At 46.6% G+C, this 17,313-nt stretch overlaps 1 protein-coding gene across 5 annotated transcripts in view; it reads right to left on the bottom strand.

Annotated features, from left to right (window-relative positions):
* LOC131663661 (glycogenin-1) overlaps positions 1-17,313 on the bottom strand; it is an 895,804-nt gene that overhangs the window by 548,193 nt on the left and 330,298 nt on the right. The gene's annotated exons all lie outside the window — the stretch shown is intronic.

Genomic DNA, 17,313 nt, shown 5'->3' on the forward strand with positions numbered 1-17,313 from the left:
CCACTGAGCCGATGACCGCCCGCGTCAGTTGCTACCGACGGAGTCGCCTCCGATGTTTCCATCGGGGCAACTTCCGCCGAGAGCGAACCCGATCCGTTGGGCGACCGAGTTTCAGTGCCGCTCGCCTGCTGCCGAGCACTTTTACGCGCCAACCTCTCGCGGTACGCTTTCCCCGAGCGATGGCGCTTCTTACGAGCTACCTCCGGGGTAGCTGTCGCGGCTATCGGTGAAACCGAAACCTGAGGCTCCGGTTCTCGAGGAGCCTGCTGCGGCGTGGGCCTGTCCTGCGGGACACAGACCACGTTCGCCTGCGGCTCACTTGAGATTAGAGCCAGAGCGTCCCGACTCGCTCGAAGCTGCGCTTGCTCCAGCGAGTACGCCTGGCTACAACGCGGGCAGTTGTCTACTATTGTGTCCAGCCGGCCACAATTCCGACAAAAGTCGCGTCTGAGCGGCGGCCTCGTACAGTCAGACCTACGGTGGGAGATCTCGCTGATCGTCCCACGGCACAGATGCCAATCCACAGAGGAAGACTCCCCTCGCAAGCCTGACCTCCGGGTTCGAGGCACTCGCTCTAACCGGCATACTCGCTGGCACCGATACACGTACCCGCGCTTCCTCGCGCCTTACTGGTGGGCACACCTCGGTTGACGTTGAGGCGCGCTCAACAGTTGGCACGGGAAGCACTGGTAACGACGAGGGTACCGACGGCTCGTTCCCCCTCATAGCGCCGACGCCGCCCTCACGGGGCCCAGGCCTCCGAGCCAAAGCTTGACCCGCCACTCGACTCGCTGAAATTCCAGCACGTTGGTCGAGATCAATCGACGCAACGTCCATAATCAGACGAGTCGAGGGTGGCGGCACTGGACTCCTAGAGTGCAACGGCGACTCTATGTTGCTCGAGGTTAGGTTGAGTCGACCTCGATTTCGCCTCCGACCAGCATTCATCTGTTCTTCGTGTTCGCGCCTTCTCTCGTCGGCCGAGTAGCCCGCCGGTGCAAAGCCTCCCGGGCGACCAGTCCTTACGAACTGGTATGCCGGGTCAAGCCTCTGAAGCCAGAGAGGCTTCCACGGCAAAGGCTCGTGCACGTGCCTCTGAGGCGCCACCTTAGGCACATCAGCGGCCTGCACACTCTTCTCGGCCGAACTACCGTCATCGTCCAAGATCTCTAGCAGCCCGTTAGTGCCCGTGGAGCGCGTTGGCGAGGGTGGCAACGAGATACGGCCAACTCGACCTCGCGAATTCGCGCGCGTCCTGGTAACTCTCCCGAGAGTTGGCCTTGGGCCGCGACCGATCGAAACTCGTGGTTGACCCGGTGGCGAACCACCTCGGGAGTCCACCTCAGCCGACGGCTGAAACAAACCGCTCCGGGCCGAAATGACGCGAGACCTCTCGGCGGCCTCGCGTATCGCGAGAGTCGCAAGGCGGAACGAAGCGCACTTCTTGACTGCTTCCGACCAAGTTCTCACCGGGGCAGCGAGACGAATCGTCGTGAGTGCAGCCTTGCCTTTTCCGACAAGGCGCACCAGACTAACCGTCTCGGCTGGGACCGGTCCCATCGGCAACGGGGGAGGAGTCGGCACGACATGACCCGGAACGGCACCAAAATGCGGTGCAGCCGAGGCACTTGGAGAACATGGTTGAGCCTCGACTTGAGGGGTCGCCTGCTCTTCCCGCAAAGGAGGAGCGGCAAGTCTCTCAGTCGGGCTCGATTCCACGAGCTCCAACACCATCGGCTGTTCGACGCAAAGCGTGGCTCTAGGCTCGATCGCGGCAACGGATTGCGCAAGGCGATCAGGCTCTGTGGGTGCGGCTGCTCCCAACTCCATCGGGGTACCCTCCATCAAAGGCTTATGACAAAAACCTATAAACAAAGTAAAACATAGCGCGTTCGTTAGACAACTAAAATCAAATTAGATGTACTTTTAAGTCAAACCTTTAGCTTTACGAGGTGGAATGTATCGTTTCAATTCCGATACATGAACTCTCGTACTGCGGTGTTTGCTGTCTGTTTGCAATTCGTAAATTTCAGGTGAGACGACGCTAATTATCTTAAACGGACCATCAAATTTCGGATCTAATTTCGCGTTCTTACCCGCGGCAGCGTTAGAAAGCGTATAGACTTTTCGCCAGACTAGATCGCCTACTTGGAAAAGTACTTGCTTTCTACCCTTATCATATTGACGCTTTTGCTTTTCTTGAGCTTCTTCAATATGTTTCGCCACTAGGTCTCGAAGCGCATTCAATCGCGTTAACCGATCCGTCCACGCTTGCGTATCAATCTTTGTAATCGGCAATTTCTTCTCTAACTCTCTCCGAAGACTCTTAACCGGCCGAGGATCTCTACCAAAATTTGGGAATGCCGGCGATACCTTGGTTGTCGATTGTGTCGCGGTATTTAACGCGTGCCTAAACTCGTGCAAATGACGATCCCAGCTTCTGTGGTCTTTATCAACAAACATAGCAATCATAGTTTTCAGCGTCTTATTGACGCGTTCAACCGGATCGCTCTGCTGATGATAGGCAGGGCACAACACATGCTCGATGCCATGCTCTCGCAACATACCTTCGAAGACCACACTCTTGTATGCTTTCGCATTATCACTTATCAAGTACTCTGGCGTTTCCCATCTAAATAAAATTAATTCTTCCAAGGCAGCGGCGAGGGCAGGCCCGTCTGCCGACCTAAGCGGTTTCAGCTCTATCCACTTGGTGAACAGATCTTGAAACACGACCATATACCGAAACCTATTCTTGCTGCGAGGTAGCTCGACTACGTCCGTGGCTACTACGGCCCATGGGCGTTCTACTGCACGTTTTCCCATTAAGCCGAGCGGCGCCTGTTGTACAGTTTTGTACTCCTGGCACTTTTTACACTCGGCAATGAAGGTACTAACGTCGTACCAAACACCCGGCCAGTAGTACTCACGTATTACTCTATCGTAAGTCTTTTCCCGGCCTAAATGTCCTGAAGAAGGCTCGCAATGAGCATCGCGTAACACACGTTCCCTATGTTCAACCGGCACTACCATACGCCAACACTCTTCCCTGTTCGTAATCGGATCGAGCAAATGGTTCTGCATAAATTTGTAGAGCGTGCTACCTTCTACTCTCCACGTTCTATGCTTTTTTGGCCTAGACAAAACGTCCTGTATCCGTTGCAGGTACCATTTATCGCTCGTATCCTCAAACGCGCATACTTCGCATTCGTCCTCGAATTCTCTAGATAACGCGTCTGGCACATGGTGTAATGCCCCTTTTCTGTGTATTATTTCACAGTCGTGCTGCTGAAATTCGAGTACCCACCTCTCTAACCGACCTGTAAGTTCTCTCTTATTCAAAATTTTCGTAAGCGCGCTATGATCAGTAACTACTATAAAGTGTGACCCCTCTATGTACGGTCTAAATTTCTTTACCGCGAATAGAACGGCTAAAAACTCTATCTCACTAACCGTGTAGTTACGCTCATGTGTGTTAAGCATTCGGCTGGCATAGCATATCGGATGCTCGCCATCGTCGAATATTTGAACTAGACACGCGCCTACCGCAAAAGATGAACCGTCGCAGTGCAAGTAGAAAGGGCGCGCGAAGTCCGGGCGCACAAGGACAGGCGCCTCAGTCAACGCGCGCTTCAACCTTTCAAATGCAGCTTGCTGAGCTTCACCCCAATCCCACGGTTGATCCTTACGAATTAATTTTGTCAAAGGAACTTTGATATCACTCTCGTGTTCTATAAACCTAGCATACCAGCCTACCATACCGAGAAAGCGACGCAACTGAGCCACGTTGTTCGGAGCCGGGTAGTCTGCGATCGGCTGCACTTTATTGTCGTCCGGTCGCAAACCCTCGCTGTCCAAGCGATAGCCCAAATACGTCACTTCTGTGCAGAAGAAATCCGATTTCTCGAGATTAACTTCCAAACCTACGCTTACTAATCTTTTTAACACCTTTTCTAACCAAAACGCGTGACTTTCAAAGTCTGCGCTGACTACTAACAAATCGTCGAGATACCAAAAAACGTGCGGTTCGTATTCAGGCCCGAAAAGTGCGTCCATTACTCTCATGAACGTTGCTGGCGCGTTCACCAAACCGAAGGGCATCCTTTCAAACTCCCAGAGACCTAATCCCGGTACTGCAAAAGCTGTATACTGCTTGCTCGGTTCCGAGAGCGGAATCTGCCAGAATGCTGACTTTAAATCGATTTTCGAAAGATGGACCGCGCCGCGCAACCTGTCTAAGATTGAGTCCATGCTTGGCATTGGATACGCGTCAATCTTTGTCACTTTATTAACCGGCCTAAAATCTAGACAAAATCTATAACCGCCGTCTTGCTTACGTACGACTACCGGCGCGCTACACCACTGACTGTTCGACGGCCTGATAATCTTTGCCTTCCACAGGCGCATCGTTTCTTCCTGCAGGAAGGCCAAGATTTTCGGCGACATTCGACGCATTGGCGTTTTAATCGGGCGCGCGTCACCGACATCGATAATATGTTCGATAACGTTGGTGACTGCCGGTGAATCGCCAGACTCGGGGACGATCCGGCGGACGAGCGCCATGATCGTCTCGCGCTGAGTCTCTTCGTACCGATTCAAACCTGCGCATTCCACAAACACGTCAACTGCTTCACTACCTTCGTCAGCAAATTGACACCAATCACTCTGATCACCTGACCGCCAAGCACGATTCCCGAAATCAATGTTAATTTGCCAGTTCTTACAGAAATCCGCGCCTAATATCAAGTCGTGTTTTAAAGTTGACACGGCCGTTACGGTCAGCCAGGCGATTCTACCACCTATCTCAACGCACAGTCTAAGATCGCCTAATGTTCGCGCCTTTTCACCTGAAATACCTTGCACGAATATAGTTGGCGGCCTCAAACGTTCCTCGAATCTTTGTACAAGTCTCGGTCCTACAACTGACACCTGAGCACCTGAGTCCAGCAGCGCGTTATAGACTTCATTGCCTATCTTCACCTTCAAGAAAAACCTATTTTCTGTCACGGCTACTAACGCTTGATCCGACTCTTCCGTTCTTAGTAAAGGTACTGAGCTATCCTCAGTCTCCCCCCTCACCGAAACGGACGGTGCGTCTGTACAGACAACCGGACGCTTGCCCAAAGCTACGGAGTTGGCGGGTTCGTCAAATATGTGCGCATTATCTATGCGCGAATTTGTTGAACCGGCCGTGTCGTCAGATGTGGAAGAGTCCACGTTCAGCTGAGTTTTGTTCTTTCCGACCGCATCCCACGCATCGTACTTAAACAAAGTTCCGCTTGTTGCCTCGTCCCGTTGTTCATGACCGGCCCTAGCACTAACGCGTTGAATCGAGGCTTTTCCGGCGCGCGAAATGCTCGATTTTTGGTTCTCTGGCTTTAGGGGCCCGTCCAACGCCGAGGAAATAGACTCTCCATTAACTACGAGATCTAGTTTCTCCAGCTTCTCGTCAGCTACATCGTGAACGACCTCACTACCCGGCCTACAAACGACTTGCTTTCTTTCGATTGTATCCGATTTTAACCTCTCACCTACATCCAATACTACCGGCCTGCAAACGACAAGCTTTATTCGTTTGTATCCGACTCTACTACTAACCTCTCATTAACAACGCGATCGGAATTCCTCATTTCCGACGCAACAGCCGAGTTACTCTTCCTTTTTAGTAGCTCGCTTATCCATACCGCCCGTTCGATTTGCTTTAAGCAGGAGTCGCTGAGCGGTCGGCGGCTCCCGCACCCGAGTTTCCCTGTCTTACTTGACTACAAGTTGGGCAGTTTCGGAAGACAAAACCAACGGTTCCACAGACCTGACATTCCGGTTTGGCCTCCGTCGGTCTCAGTGGACAATTGTTTGCATAGTGCCCAGGTTGTCGGCACTTATAACAAACAATCGGCTGCGCATTCTGCGCGGCCGGGCACTGAGACCTCTGATGGCCAACCAAACCGCACGCGAAACACGCGCCAGCAAAAGGACGTGGTCCTCTCGCGGCACCTGTGAGAGCGCCGTTCGCTTGCCTCCGTTGCTGTGGTATCAAACTCGGCGCGGAAAACATCGGTACCTGGGCGGCCGGAGGCTGCGCTGCGACATTCGGTTGCACTACAACGTTCGGCTGCGCAGCCTGCTGCGAAGAGCGATTCGTCGCCTGCGGCTTCGTGCCCTGGGCATTGGCAGCGGCAACTTCGCTCTTCGGCCCTTTGCCCTTGACCTTCGTTTTTCTTCTACTAGCGCGCGTATCTTTAGCCGGTTCTACTGCTAAAACCTCATCTGATTCGCCCGCGACCTGTTCTACCGCCGCGACTGACTTTTTTCCAGCTAGCTTCTTAGGCTCGGTATAAGCAGATTCCGGCACGAGCGTAACGTCTGCACTAGGTGGTCGATGCCACCTTTTCCAGCCCGCCATGCGGTCTTCTAGAGCTAGCCCTGCTTCCTTGAATTGACTTAAATTTTTAAAGTTTTTAGTCTCTAGAAAACGCTTGTACTGCGGGTGTAGCCCTTCCACAATGATAGCTACTTGTCTCCTATCGGTTACCGGAGGGTCGAAGCGTCTTAAAATTGATTGAAAAGCAGCTACATAATCCGATATCCGCTCGCGCTCTCCTTGCGATCTCTGCCTCAGCTCTCTGTACAGCTGTTCGCGATTAAGCCGGCGACAAAAGTTAGCTGAAAAACTTCTTCTAAATTCTGTAAGATTTTCCCATTGTTTACGATTGAGTTCGTACCAAGAACGCGCCTTGCCGCGAAAAGTAGTGCCAATAGCATTCAGCATTTCTTTATCCGAAATGCCATAGTAGCGCTGACAATCCTCTAGTCCTGACAAATAGCTCATCGCGCTCATGTCATCGTCGCCAGAGAAACGAAGCGACCATGCGGTCAGCGCACTAACACCATCGGCCGGCACGCCATTGATATACTTAACGCGTTTCGGGCTCTTTCCTCTTCCTTCAACTTTAACCGACCTATCGCCATGACGCGACATGCTATTCCTACGATCCTCAACCTCTGACTCGGAGGAGCTCGAGAGGTCAACCGTGCTGCCATGGTCCGGCAAAATTTTTGTTTTTGCCTTGACCGGCCTGCTCTTTGACACTCTCGTCCGAGCCCGAGCCTACTTTCTCTAACTTTGACGCGCTCGCGCGTTCACTACAAGGTGCGCGTACAGCCCTTTCCCATTCACGAATCCACGTCTCAGTGTCAGGTTGCGGGGGCGATTTATAAGTAGTTTCGAGAGAGCTGTTTGGAAAGAATATCTGATTCACCGGCATTTCTCCACACGGAGGAACGCCTGGGTGAATCTGATAGACGGGGCCGGCGGCCGCTGGCACGTTAAGCGCCGCGCGGCCGGCCGACGGATCGGCCTGCAACGGCCGTTGAGCCTGTTGCGCAGCCTGATCCGTTCCACCCTGCACTGCTTCTCTCTCTATCCTGTACAGTGCATTGGTACCATCGGTGATACCTTGCTGCACTTCCCGTCGGTAAATCCATCGCGGGACTGCCGTTATCGCGTCCCAAACCTGACTAAAGGTACCGTTGCTGCGTCTTTCCAACTCAGGCGCGGTCGATGTGCGTACTCCCGCCTCCGGTGCCACCGCACCAGCGGCGACGGTGGCGGGTAAAACTTCTTCCTCTGGTATGGGAGTGATAGCCCTGTCACCCGGCGGCCGAATGGGCTCAGGCAGGACGGCAACACGTTCAGGTGATCGCGTCGCCTGTCCTGGTGATCGCCATTCTGCCGCCTTCGGCGGCGCAATCCTAACCGATTCGACCGTCCTGTTCCCGCTCTCGTCGCTATTAATTGCCGCATGCATCGGCTCGTCGCGCGATCTATCAGGCATGCGACCTGACGCAAAATCACTCGGCTGTAAGGGCGACCCAAGTTCTGGCCTCTCCGACGCAATCGTGAAACGCAAGTACCTCTCCCTAAGTTCGTCCATGTCGCCGTGCAACGCTAACCCGCGGTAACGCATTAATTCGAGTAGGGAAACTGGCTCCGTCGAATCAATGCGGCGCCTGACTTCCTTAACGCGGGCATCGCGAAGCAACCTACGCATCGCAAGCCGATCCTTGCACGCGAGCGGCATGTTGTCTAAAAAAAAGAAAAAAAAAAAAAAAAAAAAAAAAAAAATTCTTTTTCTTTCGACGGCGTAAATGCAATAGCAACGAACAGTCAAGCAAACGCGCGGAACGCGGTAACTAACACGCTAGAAATTCAATAACACTCTAAAACAAAACAAAAATTATGAGAGTAAACTAAGCAACCCGAACTAGCCGCGCCTTCTTTGAGTCATATGCTGGCAAGTTATCGCCTCGCACGAGACCACAAAGGAATGCGTCACGCGGGTGTAAATGAACACCTCAACTAGCCGAATTCCACAACAAAACACGCCACAGCACGAAAGAGAAAAAAAAACTAATTGAGAGAAAAAAAAAAAAAAAGGAAAACCAAAATCGAAAGAGAATTTTGTTCCTTCACTGAACTAGGCTGGCAAGTTATCGCCTAGCCTAGAACCACAAAGGAATGCAGCGCTCGAGTGTAAACAAACTCGGGCGCTCGAATTCTCTATGACGAACACGTGTTAGCGCGAGCGACCTTTCCACGCCGCAACCCGATACACTAATGCTTTCAATTTTTATGCGTTTTCTATTTTCTATTATATTTTTTTTTCTCGACAAAGACGCGACGTTTCGATGCGCTTTGCCCTTGCTAACAAAGAACGCGACGAATCACTTTCACAATTTCACTCACTGCCGACTTTAATAAATACAAGTTTCACTTCTGCTTTGCCCTTCCCCACAAGGGATGCCATGTAATAGCGTCGGCGTGCAATGCCGATAAACCCACCACTATTACCAATTATTTAAAAGGGGAAAGGTAAGGGAGGCGGTGTGTCGCTCCAGACAAAGCAAGAAGGAGAACAACAGGCAAATAACTTCGCACACACACACTCAATTTCATTAACAAATCCGTTTATTACAAGTGCACTTCCTTGAGTGCCGACGAGAGTACAAATACAAGTCGCTTATCACTACTAACACGCGCACTTATATTAAACGAGACGATCGGCACGTTAGCGCCATATCATCTCGTTAACCGGCTCAAATCACAATTATATTAAACTAAAGAGTGCGCCGGCTCAAGGAGGAGCCTGGCGCAGCAACACGAACGAAGACCAATCGCCGAGGAAAAGAGAGAACTAGAGAGAGAGAACAATGACCTGACCGTTGCTGATGGGTATCGCTGTTGCTGGCAGTTCTGCAGATAGCTTCGCAGATATCCTCGCTGGCTGCGTTGCTGGTGGTTCGTCGAGGAAGTTGCAGCTGTATGCCGACCACGAAACCGGCCCAACTCTTGCCTGGCTGCTGGCTGCTTAGCTGCACGAGGAGAGACGGCTATGCGACTGCGGTCACTAACTTCTCTTTTTTCTTAATTGCGGCCGGTCGCTAATGCGTGCGTCGCGTCACTGTCGCGAGTGAGTGAGAGCCGGCTTCTCACGCCTTCTCCCACCACTCGCCTAATCGGCGGCACGCGGCAATGCCCGTCGCGACAAGTGCCGCGCGCCAAGCCCAACCACCGAACTGCATGCTACTTCTCTCTTTCTCTCTCTCTCTCTCTCACACTCTCAATACTCGTGCGTTGTTGCCTCTGGCCTCGCCTTCTGCTCTCGGGTGTTGCTGGAATAAAGAAGGAGGCATCAGGCACGTGAAATTCAACGTGCGTTTGATGCCAGCCGTGTGCCTTCGCCTGGGAGAGATGACGCAGGCATACACGGTGTAGGCTATGACCAGCCTACACCGTCACAGCATGAAGAAAAAGGACAGAATCCCGATAGTATGGACATCGGAGTGAGAAAAAGCTTCCGAAGACAGCAAAAAATCGCTTGCAGCGGTAACATCCTCGGGTTACTTGCATCCAAAAGCACCCATCATCCTCACAGCAGACGCATCTGCAACGGCAATTGGAGGATCCCTCGAACAAATAATCGACGGTAAGCACACTCAATTTGGCTTCTATTCCAGGAAGCTGTCTGCCGCAGAACGCAACTATAGTCCATATGATCGCGAGCTACTTGCAATCTACGTAACGCTCAAACACTTTGCGCACATTGTCGAAGGCAAAAAATTTGTAATTAGGACTGATCATAAACCACTCACCAAAGCTTTCCAGCAACGTCCGGACAAAGCATCTCCACGACAGTTATATCAACTAGATTACATAGGCCAATTTTACACAACGATCGTTCACATTCCAGGAGAGCAAAATATCGTCGCTGACGCACTGTCACGAATCTGCACTATCAATATGCTCACCAAGCTCAGTGCTCAAGTTATTAGTGAGGCTCAGGCTGAATACGAAGCTTCATTGAATCGCGAGAGCGATCACGTAAGTGGTCTTCAATAGATAGAAATAGACGGATACCGCTTTCTTTGTGAAGTTTCAACAGGAGTAGTACGTCCATACTTACCACCCTCTTTGAGGAGGACAGCATTCGACGTCATTCATGGCCCTCCTCATCCGAGCGGTAGAGAGACAGCAAGGAAGATCCAAGAAAAATACTTCTGGCCTGGCATTCGCAAAGATGCACTAACTTGGTCGCGTCAATGTATTCCGTACCAGAAGGCAAAAATCCATCGCTACACACGGAATCACCCAGCTAGTTTGGACATACCAGAAGCAAGATTTAATCATGGACACTTAGATATAGTAACTATGCCTCTCGTCAACGAGTACAGATACTGTCTCACACTTATTGATAGGTACATACGATGGCCTTAAGCAATTCCGCTGAAAACTGCGACATCGGAAGAAGTGGCCAGCGCTTTCTACACTGGCTGGATCGCTACTTTTGGCACACCGCTAACAATAACTACAGACTAAGGACCATAGTTCGAGTCTGCACTTTTTAGCTCATTGGCAAAGCTAATAGGAGCTAAAAGAATACGTACAACGCCTTATCACCCGCAATCTAACGGGATGGTTGAACGATTCCACAGAACGTTCAAGGCCGCACTGATGTGTCAGCCTAGCTCTGCGTGGACTGAGATGCTGCCCACCATGCTTCTAGGATTAAAAACAGCATACAAGGAGGACATCAAGACTTCGCCTGCCGAGCTCACTTTCGGATCAACGATCAGAGTTCCACGAGAATTTTTTATAGCTAAGGACCTTCCGCAATCACCGGTAACCTTCCTAGACAATTTGCGAAAGCATTTTGAGGTCATACAGCCGACACCTACCTCGCACCATGTCAGAACCAAGCAATTCATGCATGGAAATCTTCACCCATGCACACACCCATGTCTTCAAGTTGGGAGTTCCAGTTAAACCTCCACTTACTTCGCCCTACTGTAGACCTCATCGAGTAATCAAAAGGTTAGACGATCAGCGATACGTCAGCGTAAATCCACAAACCGTATCAACCTCGATGCTAAAACCAGCGTACATCTCTTCGGACGAGCCCTCACAGACTCAACGGCAAGCCAAAGAAACCTTGTTCAAATCAGTATCATTTCAGGTACCCCTAATGCAGCCAGCAGGTTCACAGGGAGCAACCAGTTTCGGTTTAAATTATTTTTCAAGGTCGAAAAAAAAAAGATTTTTTTTTTGATGTAATTTACGATACTTGTTATGTATATGTTATATTTTTCGAAAAACCAAAAAAAAAAAATTATTGCAGTATTCTACGTGAAAAAACAAACATTTTTTCTCCTATAAATTTTTTTCGATTGTTACAATTTGACGGAGATAAAAAATGTTGAAAAAAACTGTCACTTCCAGGAAAAAATGCCCGTGCGCGCGTCATATTTGACGAAAATAAATTTTTGATGAGTGATTCAGATAGGGCTTGGTAATAGCTAAAAAATGGTGTACTTCAAATTTTCGTACGATTTTTTTTCCAAAATTGGCTAATTGTCAAAAATAATAAAAAAATTTCAGAATTTTCAATTTTGCATAATTGTTGCAAAATTTAAAAAAACAATCGATGGCAACCGTGAGTCATATCATTTGAAAGCTCTCCGAAAGACCTTTCAAACGCACCCACGCGCGTCTCTGTACGTTAATTTCTACCAGAGATATAAAACTTTGAAGTTAGACTGATTTTGCCCGTGGGGGGGGGTAAAAGTGCGGGAGCGGCACTGTACATATATATACAATATATATATATATACGAGGTCTGTCGGGAAAGTATTGGGTCTACCTTTATATTTTCGTGCTAGCGTTATTCTTTATCATCTGGTGGGTGGCATTCTTTAAAGTAATCCCCACTTATTTGAATAACACGGTTCCATCGATGTTTCCACTTTTCAAAACAGTCCTGGAACTCACTTTTAGGGATAGCCTTAAGTATACTCGTCGCATTGTTTTCAACCGTTGTTTTGTTATCGAATCGGTGTCCTTTGAGTGGTTTTTTTAGTTTTGGAAACAGCCAAAAGTCACAAGGGGCTATGTCGGGACTGTATGGAGGTTGTCGAAGTAATGCGATATTGTGTTTGCTCAAAAACTGCTACACAAGATTGGACGAATGCGCTGGCGCATTATTGTGATGGAGAAGCCAGTCACCTCTTTCCTAAAAGTGCGGCCGTTTTCTTTTTACTGCATAACGCAAACGTTTCAAAATTTGGATGTAGTATTCTTTATTGATTGTTTGACCTGTTGGTGCATATTCGTGATGTACAGCACCTTCACAATCGAAAGAACAATCAACATTGACTTAATATTGCTCCGACTTTGACGTGCTTTTTTGGTCTTGGCGATTCAGAATGCTTCCACTGTGAAGATTGTTGTTTTCTTTCAGGATCATAACCATAAACCCATGATTCATCACCTGTAATAACTTTTCTAAGCACATTATCATCATTATTGACCATTTCCAGTTTGTCCAGAGCGATTTCTAAGCGAATGTTCTTCTGCTCTGCTGTGAGCAATTTTGGGATGAATTTCGCACACACGCGTTTCATTCCTAAATATTCGGTTGAAATTTCTGAAATGATAATTTTTGGTATCCTTCTTCCAAGGTCTTCTTCTAGTTCTCGCACAGTCATACGACGATCTTGTTCGATTGCAAATCACACCCGCACAATATTATCTGCGGTTTTTGTCGTCGAAGGTCGGCCGGAACGAGAATCACTATCGACAGAAGTGCGACCATCCTTGAACCGTTTATACCACTCTTTTATTCGTGTTTTGCTCATACACTCGCTTCTAAAGGCCTTTTCCATCATTTCAATAGTTTCCGAACTCGTTTTCCCGAGTTGAAAGCAAAATTTGATGCAAATTCGTTGATCTTGTTTTTCAGTCATTTTTGACAATATCAAAATCCGACGAACGCGAAAAAGGCACTGTAAACAAAGACACGCTGCGCATGAACTATACGTCCGGCAGGTGTCAGTAAGTAACCAATAGATTCGTGATGCTTTACTGATGACGTTTCTGTCCGGTAAAGGTCGCTCGAACACTATAACGCGAAGATATAAACGTAGGCCCGATACTTTCTGGACAGACCTCGTATATATACTCAATTTCAAATTTAATTTCCCTCTCTCTCTCCCTCTTTCGATCGCATTCTTTTTACGTTTCTTTACGCCTAGTTTTCTCCGTCGTCGTTGATATCAGCATAGTGCACGGTTACTTCGTGCACTCTTAGTTTTATAATACAGAGAATTTCATACGAAGCATAGATATGTTCCTATTATTAAATTTATATTTAATCAATTTATTAATATATATGTAATACTATTACAGCAGACGTCGGTCACCACTTCGAGTACTGCCACCGTCTCCATGCTCCCGAACGTCTTCGACGGTGAATGTGTAAGTTTCGTATATATCAATTTTTAATATATCGTTATATATATATATATATATAGATATATCAATTATTTTTTCATAAATAACTTTTTTTACAGGTCTGATGATGATGATGATGGTTTGCCAGGTCATTGTCTCGCGTCCACCACCAGCACCACGACGCGTAACACACGTCGACCTGGTGACACCACTAGCATCCGTGATCGATTTTACGACGCCTCAGCCGCTCTTGATGAACTTAGTTTCACCAGAGCAACAAGAGACGTCCTACCAACAAGAACAGGTATGAATTTTTCTTTTTTTTTTTTTTTTAATCGGAGTAGTCTGTTATAAGTTTTATTTTGTTGCAGGCCGACAATCATGACGATACCATGCCAGTATGTGATGGCTGGGATTGCGCATACTTTACCGCTCGTCACTGCAGTCGGTAGCCGCAGTGGGTGGAATCACCACTACAGTGCGGGAGCAGGCGGCACGTCGATCGGACTGGACCGGTCAAACACGTGGTGCGCCGATTATTCCCATCATGGTCGACAACTTCCGAAAATACCCCCGCCGTGCGCCAGTTATCCCGATGGCGGTCGCCAACTCCCGTAAATATCCCCGCAGGACCATCCACAACGGCGCTACTGCAGGATCTCGTCATCACGGGGAAAAAGCTACTGTCTAACATAGACGACACAGTCGACGGCACCCCGCGCTATAAGATTGCAAAATTTTTCCCCGATGATTACGACGACGACGACCACGACTACGACCACGACCACAACGATAACGATAACGACAACGAGAACTGAGCGTCACTCATTATTATTTGTAATTATATTTTATAAAGTTATATATAAGTTCTTTTAAATTTTTGTATTTTTTATACGTATATATTATAGTAATGAATGATTAATAATAATATCTCCTTTATTTCAGCGAACACACACACACACACGCACACATATTGAACAGCAAAAAAAAATAATTCATCATATACTAATTATAATAAATATATATAATATTTATTATAATTAGTGTATATAATAAAAAAAGGAATTCATTATATACTAATTACAATAAATATATATAATAGCATTATTATTTGTATGTATTAGCGCTTGGGTCCCCATATCAATCGTGTAGCTAATATTCACAATAAGAATTGCCTGTAGTACTAGTGGTAATAGCTGTAGCGGTAGAGCATCGGCCTGTGCATCCAGTGGATGCACGTTCGATCTCCCGATCTGTCCGTCCTTTTTTTTCGATAACATTTACCTCGTCTTACGTCTGAAAATTTAACACACACACGTGCACACACACACAATAAAATCAAAGCGTGTAAGACAGAACGCACGGGCATCAAGAGCACATCAGCTCGGTAGGGGAGGGGGAAGTGCATAGAATGCACGGGCATCAGAGCACATTAGCACAGTAGGGTCGGGGGAAGGGGGAGTACATAGAACGCACGGGCATCAGCGAACATTAGCTTAGTAGGGGTGAGGGGGCACAGAACGTACGGGTATTAACTCAGTAAGGGGGGAAGTGAGTCGACAGTAAAATGCAAGGGCATCTCGGCTCAGTAGGGGAGTGGGTGAGGTGAGTTAACAGTGCTGAGCTGAAGATGCGCGGATATCAGCTCAGGGAGTACATCTCAGCTTAGCAAGCTGATACCCCTCTGAGCTAAGGCCTATCTAGTTTACCTACTCGCCAGCTATTGTTGTCATTGATCAGCTCGATATAATAACTATATATATGATAAATTAAATGAATATCCATCTTTAATAATTTTTTTATAAGTTCTTAATGTTTTCATTGAAGTTTGAATTGCCTTAAAACATCTTTATTGGCTACAGTTTTGCCAAAATATCTATAAGAGAATTTAACACTTTTTTCAACGACATTATTGTCTAAATACATTATGTATTCCATATACGTTGATTCTTCTTTACATTCCACATATTCTTATAATTTTCTTATGCTCTTCATAAGATAGGTAACGACACACTTGGCTCAAAACTCCATTGGTTGTATAAATAGTTTTCTTAATCCTTTCATTGCCTGCTTCAAATACATAGCCGGTATGTGCATACGATGTATCCCAATCAGCACCATACAAAAGTTTCATACCAGAAACAAACTTTTTCATAAGATAATCAGCTCTTTGTAAATCCATCACAGTTATTTTACTTTGCAGTAGTATATAATAGGTTTCTACAATAAACGATCAGTGATTTAAATATTTTTCAAACTCTGGAAATTCTTGAGATACTCATTGTAATACTGGTATACTATAAAAAAGAATCCAATTTGATCAATCAACTGCTTTCCAATAAGCACGATCACTCAAACTACGTGACAATCGCGTTAATTGAGTAGGAACTTTGATATTTTTTAAATACTCATCAATAATCTTTATTTTAGTCTTCGAAATCGTATACTACTTATTTGACGAACCAACCAAAAGTTACAAGCTTGTTTGCCTATGCCGGCATCAATGCAATGCAGTGAACATGGAACAAATCTATTCATTATATCGAAATTATTCAAAAGCAACAAAGGACTTACGTTTTCTATAGAAAAAACCGAAACATTAGATTCAAATAATCTTTGTATGAGATCAAATGTATCATTGCCGTTCGTCTTTCCGATTACTCACCCAATAAAGGATACTTTATAGAATAACCAGTATTATGACGGACCCGTACACCTGAATGTAAACACCAGTTACAACAATAATAGCCATTAAACTAAATAGTGCCTTGCATAGGAGCACGTGCGACAGAATCTACAAGAGCACAACGCATAGATATGTAAACATTTTGTTTCATTTTAAATTCTACAATAAATTCCATTTTTTGAAAGTTTATAATTAATTAATTAATATTTTTTTAAAGATCGACAAATGGACGCAGAAAATATATCATGTTTGGTTTATTTCGTTCAAATCACAGTGCATAAGTGATTATTTTTTTACAAAAATTTGTATGGGCTATATTGAAAATTTTGAACTTTTAAAAGTTGGGCTGTTATCGGCATTGAACATAGCAGTTAAATGAGACTCTTTGAGATCAACTGGCAATGAAGCCATAAATTGCTTATATTTCTGCTCATCGTAAATATCTCGAAAATGAACATTGGTTTCATTATTTCGTTTGCAAACGACATTAATATAGAAGTTATCATTTGTTTCAATAAGATTTTGTAGTTCGCTTGATACATCGATCATGACAAAGTAATCAGTATATGTCGGATCTTTTAAGTTGATATAATCATCACATTGCTCAAAAAATATTATTCGCTTTTATTTAACAAACGTGCCAAGATATACCTTACATACTGGCCATGTAGCGTGATACTTCCTATTTCCATCTGTATTGAATAGTTGATCAACCTGATAAGAATTCTCGTGTAACAAGTTTTATTCATGAACATTGTAACGGGTTGCTTACCGTTTAATTATTTTTATTAAGACGATCGCGTAAACTTACTCGCAATCACCTATGTCAAATAAGAAAGTC

Source organism: Phymastichus coffea, unplaced genomic scaffold (genome assembly GCF_024137745.1).
Source record: "Phymastichus coffea isolate CEN01 unplaced genomic scaffold, Cenicafe_Pcof_1.1 PCOF00037, whole genome shotgun sequence".
NCBI lineage: Eukaryota > Metazoa > Arthropoda > Insecta > Hymenoptera > Eulophidae > Phymastichus > Phymastichus coffea.